We start from the raw sequence: 10,682 nt of genomic DNA, 5'->3' as shown, positions 1-10,682 counted from the left end.
AGGAGCGGTGAGGCCTCCGCCGCATCGCAGCCGGCCACGGGAGGCAGGAGACGAGGCACGACCAGCGCTGGTTTGGGCGGCTGGAGCAAGAAGACCAGAGGTTGAAGAAGCACTACGGCCGTTGGATGGACATCGTACGGTCACTGGAGCTAGAATCATGCATATTGACTAAGTTGACAAAGCCCTCCGTCCCCGTCAACTTAGTAGGCCCACAAGTCAGCCTGCCACTATACTGGGTCCCAGCTAACAGGGGGAGTATTCATTTTTTTGTGCGTAATAAGGAGGCACTTCCTTGCGTGCGAAGATATAGCTGGTGGGTCCGAGCTGTCAGCGGCGGTAACGTTTTTTTCGCGAAATACAGAGGCCCTTTCGGTGGGTCCCAGATGTCAGGTGGAGGAATCATTATTTTGCGCGTAATAAGGAGGCATTTCCTTGCGTGCGGCCGTGGACCCAGCTGTCGGCCTCTCCACTAAAGTCCACTTCAGATGCATGTCGGTCGTTGACCACGTTGACCAGGCCACGCCGAGTGCAACCAGGGCGGTGGACGACGGCGAGGCCTAGGAAGGGAACGACACGGAGGCAGGGAAGACTCGGCAGTTGTTTCCCACGCGGAGGGGAGTATGACTGTACGAGGGTTTACTGGTTCGTCTGCCGTCGCCGGAGAATAACAGCAGGTGTGGGTGAGTAGAGGGATGGCTAGGCCAGCGATGGGAGTACGGTCGGGCGGTGAGGCCTGCGCGGCAGCACAGCCGGCCGACGAGGAGGAGGGAGCAGGCAGTCCCGCGGCGCTTGTTTGAGCGGCTGGAGCAGGAAGAGCAGAGATTGAAGAAGCACGACGGCCGTTGGATGGACATCCAACAGTCAGTGCTTGTGCGTCAACCTCTTTTTAGGAAAGCCTCAAATCTGTGGAAAACAGCATACACCATCTGCCATTATTTCTAATAATTTACAGCCCATTTGCTAATTCTTAAGGTTTTTTTGGAGCCCATATTCTTTTTGTTAGCATTACAGCCCATATTGTGGCCACGGTTAAAAAATTATACGAAATTTTGCATATTTCGGTGCGGTCCGAACTGTTTTTAATCCCGAAATTTCGACTCACATTCAAACTGATTTTAAAATAAATGTATATCAATATAAAATCCAACAAATTCTCCACGCATAAAAATTAATGTAATTTAAAATCTTGAAATGAAAAAAAGATATTTGAAACTAATTGCCGGTTTGATGTGTTTTAAAAATGTACAACCCATTTCTCATTACTGATGGGCCATTTTCTCGGCCAGCCGAATGAAAGCTCTCCTCGTCTTGAAAGATTTGCAGCCCAACAGGCCTGACAAAGCGACTTACTTGGCAAATCACAAAAAACTGGGTTGTGGCGTGGACCCAGCTTGTCAGCCTCTCCACGTACAGTACTCTTCGATGGAAGTCGTTCCTTGACCACGTTGACCATGCCATGTGGAGAGCACCCCTGGATTAAGCTACTTGAGCATTGAGCATCAAGATCTATAAGGATAGATCAAAACGCTTAATGGTACTTTCAAATGAGCACATACCTTGACATGATCTTGAAGGTGTTCAAGATGGATCAGTCAAAGAAGGAGTTCTTGCCTGAGTTGTAAGGTATGAAGTTAAGACTTAAAGCTCGACCACGGCAGAATAGAGAGAAAGGACGAAGGTCGTCCCCTATGCTTAAGACGTAGGCTCTACAGTATGCTATGCTGTGTACCGCACCTGAAGTGTGCCTTGCCATGAGTCAGTCAAGGGGTACAAGAGTGATCCAAGAATGGATCACAGGACAGCGGTCAAAGTTATCCTTAGTAACTAGTGGACTAAGGAATTTTCTCGATTATGGAGGTGGTAAAAGAGTTCGTCGTAAAGGGTTACGCCGATGCAAACTTTGACACTAATCCAGATTATTCTGAGTAGTAAACTGGATTCGTATAGTAGAACAGTTATTTGGAATAGCTCCAAATGTAGCGTAGTAGTTGCATCTACAAGATGACATAAGAAATTTGCGAAGTACATACGGATCTGAAAGATTCAGACCCGTTGACTATAACATCTCTCACAAGCAACATGATCAAACCCAGAACTCATTGAGTGTTAATCACATAGTGATGTGAACTAGATTATAGACTCTAGTAAACTCTTTGGATGTTGGTCACATGGTGATGTGACTTGTGAGTGTTAATCACATGGCGATGTGAAAAAGATTATTGACTCTAGTGCAAGTGGGAGACCGTTGGAAATATGCCCTAGAGGCAATAATAAATTAGTTATTATTATTATATTTCATTGTTCATGATAATCGTTTATTATCCATGCTAGAATTGTATTGATAGGAAACTCAGATACATGTGTGGATACATAGACAACACCATGTCCCTAGTAAGCCTCTAGTTGACTAGCTCGTTGATCAATAGATGGTTACGGTTTCCTGACCATGGACATTGGATGTCGTTGATAACGGGATCACATCATTAGGAGAATGATGTGATGGACAAGACCCAATCCTAAGCCTAGCACAAGATCATGTAGTTCGTAATGTCAAGTATCATTTCCTTAGACCATGAGATTGTGCAACTCCCGGATACCGTAGGAGCTTTGGGTGTGCCAAACGTCACAACGTAACTGGGTGGCTATAAAGGTACACTACAGGTATCTCCGAAAGTGTCTGTTGGGTTGGCACGAATCGAGACTGGGATTTGTCACTCCGTGTAAACGGAGAGGTATCTCTGGGCCCACTCGGTAGGACATCATCATAATGTGCACAATGTGATCAAGGAGTTTTGATCACGGGATGATGTGTTACGGAACGAGTAAAGAGACTTGCCGGTAACGAGATTGAACAAGGTATCGGGATACCAACGATCGAATCTCGGGCAAGTAACGTATACCCGATAGACAAAGGGAATTGTATACGGGATTGATTAAGTCCTTGACATCGTGGTTCATCCGATGAGATCATCGTGGAACATGTGGGAGCCAACATGGGTATCCAGATCCCGCTGTTGGTTATTGACCGGAGAACGTCTCGGTCATGTCTGCATGTCTCCCGAACCCGTAGGGTCTACACACTTAAGGTTCGATGACGCTAGGGTTATAAAGGAAGTTTGTATGTGGTTACCGAATGTTGTTCGGAGTCCCGGATGAGATCCCGGACGTCACGAGGAGTTCCGGAATGGTCCGGAGGTAAAGATTTATATATGGGAAGTCCTGTTTTGGTCACCGGAAGAGTTTCGGGGTTTATCGGTAATGTACCGGGACCACCGGGAGGGTCCCGGGGGTCCACCAAGTGGGGCCACCAACCCCGGAGGCTTGCGTGGGCTAAGAGTGGTGAGGGACCAGCCCCTTAGTGGGCTGGTGCGCCTCCCACAAGGGCCCATGGCGCCTAAGAGGTGGAAAGGGGGCAAACCCTAAGGGATATGGGCCTTAAGGCCCATATTGGTGCGCCTCCCTCTCCTCTCCCCCTCTTGGCCGCCATCCTTGATCCCCATCTAGGGCTGCCGCCCCCTAGGGGGTGGGAACCCTAAGGGGGGCCCCCTAGCTCGGGAGTATTCATTTTTTTGTGCGTAATAAGGAGGCACTTCCGGTGGGTCCGAGCTGACAGCGGGGGAAATTAAATACGGTGGCCCGTCCGGTGGGTCCCAGCAGTCAGGGGGAAACGATTTTTTTCGCAAAATACTGGTGGCCCGTCCGGTGGGTCCCCGCTGTCAGGTGGAGGAATAATTATTTTCCGCGTAATAAGGAGGCACTTCCTTGCGGCTGCCGTGGACCCAGCTGTCAGCCTCTCCACGTACAGTACTCTTCCGATGGAAGTCGGTCGTTGACCACATTGACCACGCCGCGCCGAGAGCACCACGGCGGTGGACGACGGCGAGGCCTAGGAAGGGGACGACGCGGAGCCGTGCAAGACGCGGCAGTGGATGCCCACGCGGAGAGGAGTACGAGCGTTCACTGGTTCGGCTGCGGTGTGAGGCTGCCGTCGCCGCAGAATAACAGGGGGTGTGGGTGAGTGGAGGGATGGCCTGGCCAGTGGTGGGAGTAGTATGGGGGCGGTGAGGCCTCCGCGGTAGCACAGCCGGCCACGGGAGGCAGGAGCAGGCGGCACGACCGGCGCTGCTTTGGGCGGCTGGAGCAAGAAGACCAGAGGTTGAAGAAGCACTATGGCCGTTGGATGGACATCATACGGTCACTGGAGTATTGACTAAGTTGACAAAGCTCTCCGTCCCTGTCAACTTAGTAGGCCCACAAGTCAGCCCAACAATATGGTGGGTCCCAGCTAGCAGGGGGTATTCATTTTTTTGGGCGTAATAAGGAGGCACTTCCTTGCGTGCGAAGATATAGCTGGTGGGTCCGACCTGTCAGCGGGGGGAACTTTTTTTCGGAAATACAGAGGCCCTTCCTGTGGGTCCTAGCTGTCAGGTGGAGGAATCATTATTTTGCGCGTAATAAGGAGGCATTTCCTTGTGTGCGGCCGTGGACCCAGCTGTCAGCCTCTCCACGTACAGTCCACTTCCGATGGATGTCGTTCATTGACCACGTTGACCAGGCCGCGCCGAGAGCACCAGGGCGGTGGACGACGGCGAGGCCTAGGAAGGGAACGACACGGAGCCAGGGAATACTCGGCAGTTGTTTCCCATGCGGAGGAGTACGAGGGTTTACTGGTTCGTCTGCTCGTCGCCGGAGAATAACAGCATGTGTGGGTGAGTAGAGGGATGGCTAGGCCAGCGATGGGAGTACGGTGGGGCCGTGAGGCCTGCGCGGCAGCATAGCCGGCCGCGGGAGGAGGGAGCAGGCAGTCCCGCCGGCGCTTGTTTGAGCGGCTTGAGCATGAAGAGCAGAGATTGAAGAAGCACGACAGCCGTTGGATGGACATCCAACAGTCACTGCTCTCGTGTGTTGACTAAGTTGACAGGGCGTTGCGTGTGCGTCAACCTTTTTTTTATGAAAGCATACGCGTCAACCTGTAGTAGGCGCACAAGTCAGCCTCAAATCTGTGGAAAACAGCATACAACCCATCTGCCATTATTTCTAATAATGTACAACCCATTTGCTAATTCTTAAGAATTTTTTTGGAGCCCATCTTCTTTTTGTTAGCATCACACCCCATATTGTGGCCACGGTTAAAAAGTATACGAAATTTTGCATATTTCGGTGCGGTCAACTGTTTTTAATCCAGAAATATCGATTCACATTCAAACTATTTTGAAAAATAATTTATATAAATATAAAATCCAAATAATTGTCCACGCATAAAAATCAATGGAATTTAAGATCTTGTAATGAAAAAAATTGAAACTAATTCCCGGTTTGATGTGTTTTAAAAATGTACAGCCCATTTCTGGGCAAACCGAATGAAACTCTCCTCGTCTTGAAAGATTTGCAGCCCAGCAGGGCCGATAAAGCAAGTAGGCCTTGTTTGGGTATTTCTTAAAAAATAGAACTGGGCTAGCCATTTTCAGCAAGAAAAAAACACAACTGGGCTCATGATGTGGTAAACATAAATAAAACCCTGGCTAGACGGGCCACAGCCCCCGCACAGCCCCGTTGTTACCCTGATCCGTCGCTAAAACTAGTATAAATAACAACTGCTTGTTCCTAAAAAAACTGCGCGACTTGCTGGGTCCCTGGTGTCAGCCGCTCGTAGTGTAATTCTCTCGTTTATTGACTACGTTGACAATGGCGTGAGCCCCAGATGTCCAACCATTAGGAGGAACCATATTTTTGGGCTTGTACTATAGAGGCACTTGCTTGCGTACTGCCATGACGCTGGTGGGTCCCTACTGTCATCCTCTCCACGTACAGTCATCTCCTTGTTCCTCTCGGTTGTTGACGACGTTGACAACGCAAGAGGGCGGCGCACCGCGCACGGCGAGCGAACCAAGGCCGCAAGGCGGAGGACGAGCGAGGCCTCGGACGGAACGAACAGGAGCCGTTGAAGATGCGCTCGGTCCAGTCGCAGGCGGAGGGGAGTACGAGGGTTGACTGGTTCGGGCGCGGGTGCGTGTTGGGGCTGACGTCGCCGGAGAATAACAGGACGTGTGGGGGAATAGAGGGAGGGACTGGCCAACGTTGGAGGGTACGTACGGTAGGGCGGCGGAGGCGCAGCCAGCCATGGGAGGCGGGAGCAGGCGGAGCCGACGGGGTGGTTTGGTTTGGGCGATTGGAGGAAGAAGAAGACAAGAGATAGAAGATACACGACAGATGTTGGATGTCAATCCAACGGCTGGTAGGCAGAATCGTTTGTTGACTGGCTAGTAAGTCGACACCACCTTGGATAGGCTATTTCCTCGCGGGTCCCAAATGTCAGAATCCAAATCTGTCACGGTCATGCAGCCTTTCCTATGAAAATTTACAGCCCATTTGATGTGCTAGTTCGAAATAAGTTTGTGGGTGCTGGTGGGGGCTAATCACTTGGCTTCTGTAATGCACAGTGAGCTCAAGCAGCCGGCGAGAGTGATGTTATTTCCCTTGGTTTGGATTTGTTACAATATTTCACTCTAAATTAAACGAATGGCAAGCCATTTGCCTTGTTTCAAAGAAAATATGACAGTCACAGCCGAGTTGAAAAGGGCAGGAACATCTAACTCCAGCTTACAAACTGTACAAAAGCACGAGGGTTAATTGTTCATCAGGTTTACAAAAAAAACCAGATTGAAAAGGGCAACAACATCTAACTCCAGCACTGTTTTCGGCAGTCACAGTCAAATGGATCGGTCAGGTCCATAGAATGAACATCCTGGGTCGTAAAATTTACTGGATTATGACCACAATATGTTGTAAATAGAAGCCCGCACGTTCAGAAGCTCTTTTGCCCACCTGAAACTCCTTTTTTTGCTCTTCGACATACCCATCCGTCAAAACCATGCTGCTGATAAACTTAAGCCTGATGGACAATAGTAACCTCGCATTCAGCAGGAAGAATGTGACAAATCTTGTGTTTGCACGGTTGGCTACATATCGTTCTAGCGTTATTGTCTTCAATCGAATCTCATGAGAAGTGAGAAAATCCCGATGCTTACGAATCCACCGATTGGTTATAACTTTCTTACCCCGTCCTGTTGCCTAAATAGACATGAAGATTGAAAACAGTTAAGGTCTAAAAGAAGAGTGTCGAAAGAGCAACAGCTGAACGGTTAATTCTAGTACACTATATGCGGGCTTCCAATGTGCGTGAAATTATCACCTTTATATACAACTTCTCCAGACATGGAAAGCATTGCAGCAAGCCAATAATCTTGTTCAGATCAAAACTATTCATTTGGATATATAAGATCTTGACAGAATCCAGCACCATTGATAGGCCATCCATGGAGAAACTCTTCATTGAGCATAGAACATAATATTAGTACAAAATGTGTACTCCAAGATGATATATAAATTATGCGCAGAAATTTAAAATGCAGCTTATGGTTACAAGTGTAGATGATAATATAAAGTACCTGAAGAACTATGGAGCCAAACACCATATTGAAATGAGCACAGAGATCATGTATTACACCCAAGGTCTCCAGTTTAGGCGCAGAGAGGACGGTTATTTGCAACGGTGAATAACTAGAATCAAGGATCAACCTTTGAAGTGAAGGGGCATCTTGGATGATGAGCTGCCTTCCGTCAAAAGAAATTCCAATTCTTACAAGGTTAGGCGACTTTATTTGGAGACAACCGATTCTAACTGTGAAAACAAGCACCAAGCACTCCAGCGCAGGGCAACTGGAGTGGATGATGCTGTGCAATGAGGCCTCCGATATACGAACCCGCACAAGTGAAAGTTTCTTGAGAAATGGGAGTCGAAGGTTTAGTACCAGATTGTCTGGTAGGTAGCACTGCGCAAAGGTGGCGGTGTGGAGAGAGGACGAAAACCCCGAGATGGACATCGGTGCTGAGGGCACAAGTTCATGGCGTTCGGTATGTGGTATGTGATTTCCAGGGGAATAGTAGAACTCAAGCAGCTGTAGTTCTGTGAATTCAGGGGATTCCAGCCAGGCGTCCACCGTGCAGGGCATGGTATGCTTGCTCAGGTAGCATGACGGGATGCAGAGGCTTTGAACGGAGCCCTGGTGGGAGGAGATGATGGCTCTGGGGATTTCAAAATCATTGAAGAGAGATAGCTGACGACAGTCGAGATTAAGGGGAACGGCGCGCCATAGAGGGCGCCACCGAATTGAGAGGACTTGGGTGCGGCAGCAATCCTTGGTGGGGAGAAGCGAGATGATCTCCCCAAGGATGGCGTCCGGGAGATCGCTGATGCGGTCCACCCGAGATTCTACGGGTTCCTGGGATCCGGTGGGGGCGGGGTCGCCGCTTCTCCCCGCGCTGCGGGTGCGGGATCTACAACAGGCGTCGCCGCTGGCGGGAGCCTCATCTTCTTGGCGCTGGGGTCAGCCGACTCCATTTTCCTCGAGGGCGTCGCGTCGCGCTCACGGATTTGAGCAGAGTAACGAATGACGAGCCTAGTTGTAGTGCGAGCGAAGAAGAAGGGGAGCTGGGGGTTTTCTGTAGGAGTGAGGAAGAAGGGGAGCTGGGGTTTTCTGTAGGAGTGAGGTGAGGAATTTGGGGGTACGAGTGGAGCGAGCTGACGTGAGGTGGGTGGGAGCGAGGAGGAAGAAGAGCACCCAGGTTTTTGAATTGATTTTACTATTTACTAGTGTGGATGGGCTTTTTGTCTTGGGACCCGAGAAACAATTACTACTAGTACAGTGGAGACACTCTACAGCTACCCAGAAAAACAATTACTACTAGTACAGTGGAGACACTCTACCGCTTCTGGCTCCTCCTAGGTCATTGAAACGTCTCCCTCTACTGAATGCCGTTATACTTTTGTTCACCGACATGCGGGCCATGCAGCGCGCGGGCCCAAATGCCATCCACCAAATTAGAAGGCAGTATGCAGGCGGAGAGTCACCCCGGTCGTAGCGCGGCAGTAACGAGCCGTCGTATCACAAAACCCCACCTCCCCGCAGTCTAAGTTTGACGGACGAAGCAACCATCATTTCACTCTTCGCTGAATCCCCTTCTCCCTCACCGTCTTCAAGAAAGGCAACACTTGCATCTGCCACTGTTCTTCTCTCCGAACAAAGGGAAGGTAAGCGGATCCGTGATGTTGGTATATTTTCGTTCAGAGGAAAAAAAAGAACTTTTGCAAAGCAGTAACCGATCCTCACTCTCTTTTTTGTTTCATTGTCATTGCGATTGTGTTTTCCTTTCAGTGGACTCCTAGTATTCGTCAGTTTCATGATGGACCAAGGAGAACCAGGCAAAGATCTGCCGATATTGGAGCAGACGCGGGAGGCTGATCCCCACGAGACAGAGAGCTCCAAGAAGATGGAGGCAACCACCGAGGACCCCAGATACTGAGATGGTCAACGCCCCGTTTGAGGTTACAGCCCCCGTGGCACTGCAGGAGCAGTTTTCCCCCTTCGAGGATGTGTCCCCCCCCCCGCTGAGCTGCCCAAGGTGATTTCCTTCTTTGCCGATCTCGATTGTGGTTTTTCATCTAAGTATGTGGTGATTTTTTTAGAAAAGGAAGTATGTGGTGATTTAATAATGCAAAATTTTATTAGCTTCGATGCCATGGTATACGTAGTGGTTTAAATAACTTGTGTTTCTTATACTGAAAAGTAATTCAGAATTTGTTTCTGTTTCAATTAGAGCCCTGATGCAGACAAGGATTGTGTGGTTGTACATGTCACTCGCTATGAGGCGGACGACCTGAATATACGCACTGGGAAAACAGAGTTCTTAGGCTGTTGGATCCTGGAAGCCATTTGCGGTTATACCAATGAAGAGTTGTATTCCAGCCTCACTGTTGTCAGGCGTGTTGTCCAGGGTGTACTGAAGCACAAGAAGTTCAAAGCTACTCCTTCGTTTGTGAGGAATACTGTTCTTGTCAAGCTTACGCAGGAAGATGACGTGGCATGCCTCCACAAACAAGTTTATCAGTGGCAAGGCCACAAGGTTGTCTTCATGAAGGTTCACAGATTGAGCTGCTGCGGGACGTCCTCGATGATGTTCATGGCAAGGTCCGTCTTGTGTCCAGCCCAAATTAGATCGAGGCATGAAATAGTTGCCCCAGCTAGTGTTTAATAGTAGTTTGGATTGTGTCTAATTATCCGAACCTTGCCTGTTATCGACCCCTCTGGGGCTAGTACTCTGTTTGAATCCGTCTATGGGAACTGCTGCTACTTTTGTGTGCCCGTGAATCATGTGAGAACCATCGTAATTGTTGCCGAAACAGATGCGTCCTCACTAGTTTTTTCATGAATATGGCATGGTAAGACATAAGTTGTCACGGTTTATCATACGAGCAGTGTGTGTTTTGATGAAATAGAGCACTCGTTCGAGAACCGTGCGCCGACGTATACATAAGTACTTGTAAACACTGTTGGTGCTACCCCACTTGTAAGCAGTTGTGCAAAACACGACACATTGGCTCAGCTCGCTTCAACACTAGGCTATCGACCAGCTAACAATCAACAATCTGCTGTCTGACATATAAGCAACTATGTATCTTGTTACAGTGGTTCATGCAGTTAATTGAGGCCACAATGTAATAAATTCCAAACGTTCACACGCTAGTCCAGCGCTCATGTGGAACACTCACATTAAACTCGTCTTCATAAAAAACTTGAAAAGCATAAGTTAAGCAATTTTATACATCTCAATGATTCATAGAA

This window comes from Triticum urartu, chromosome 6 (genome assembly GCF_003073215.2).
Source record: "Triticum urartu cultivar G1812 chromosome 6, Tu2.1, whole genome shotgun sequence".
NCBI classification, from domain to species: domain Eukaryota; kingdom Viridiplantae; phylum Streptophyta; class Magnoliopsida; order Poales; family Poaceae; genus Triticum; species Triticum urartu.
This window is presented reverse-complemented; position numbering follows the sequence as displayed.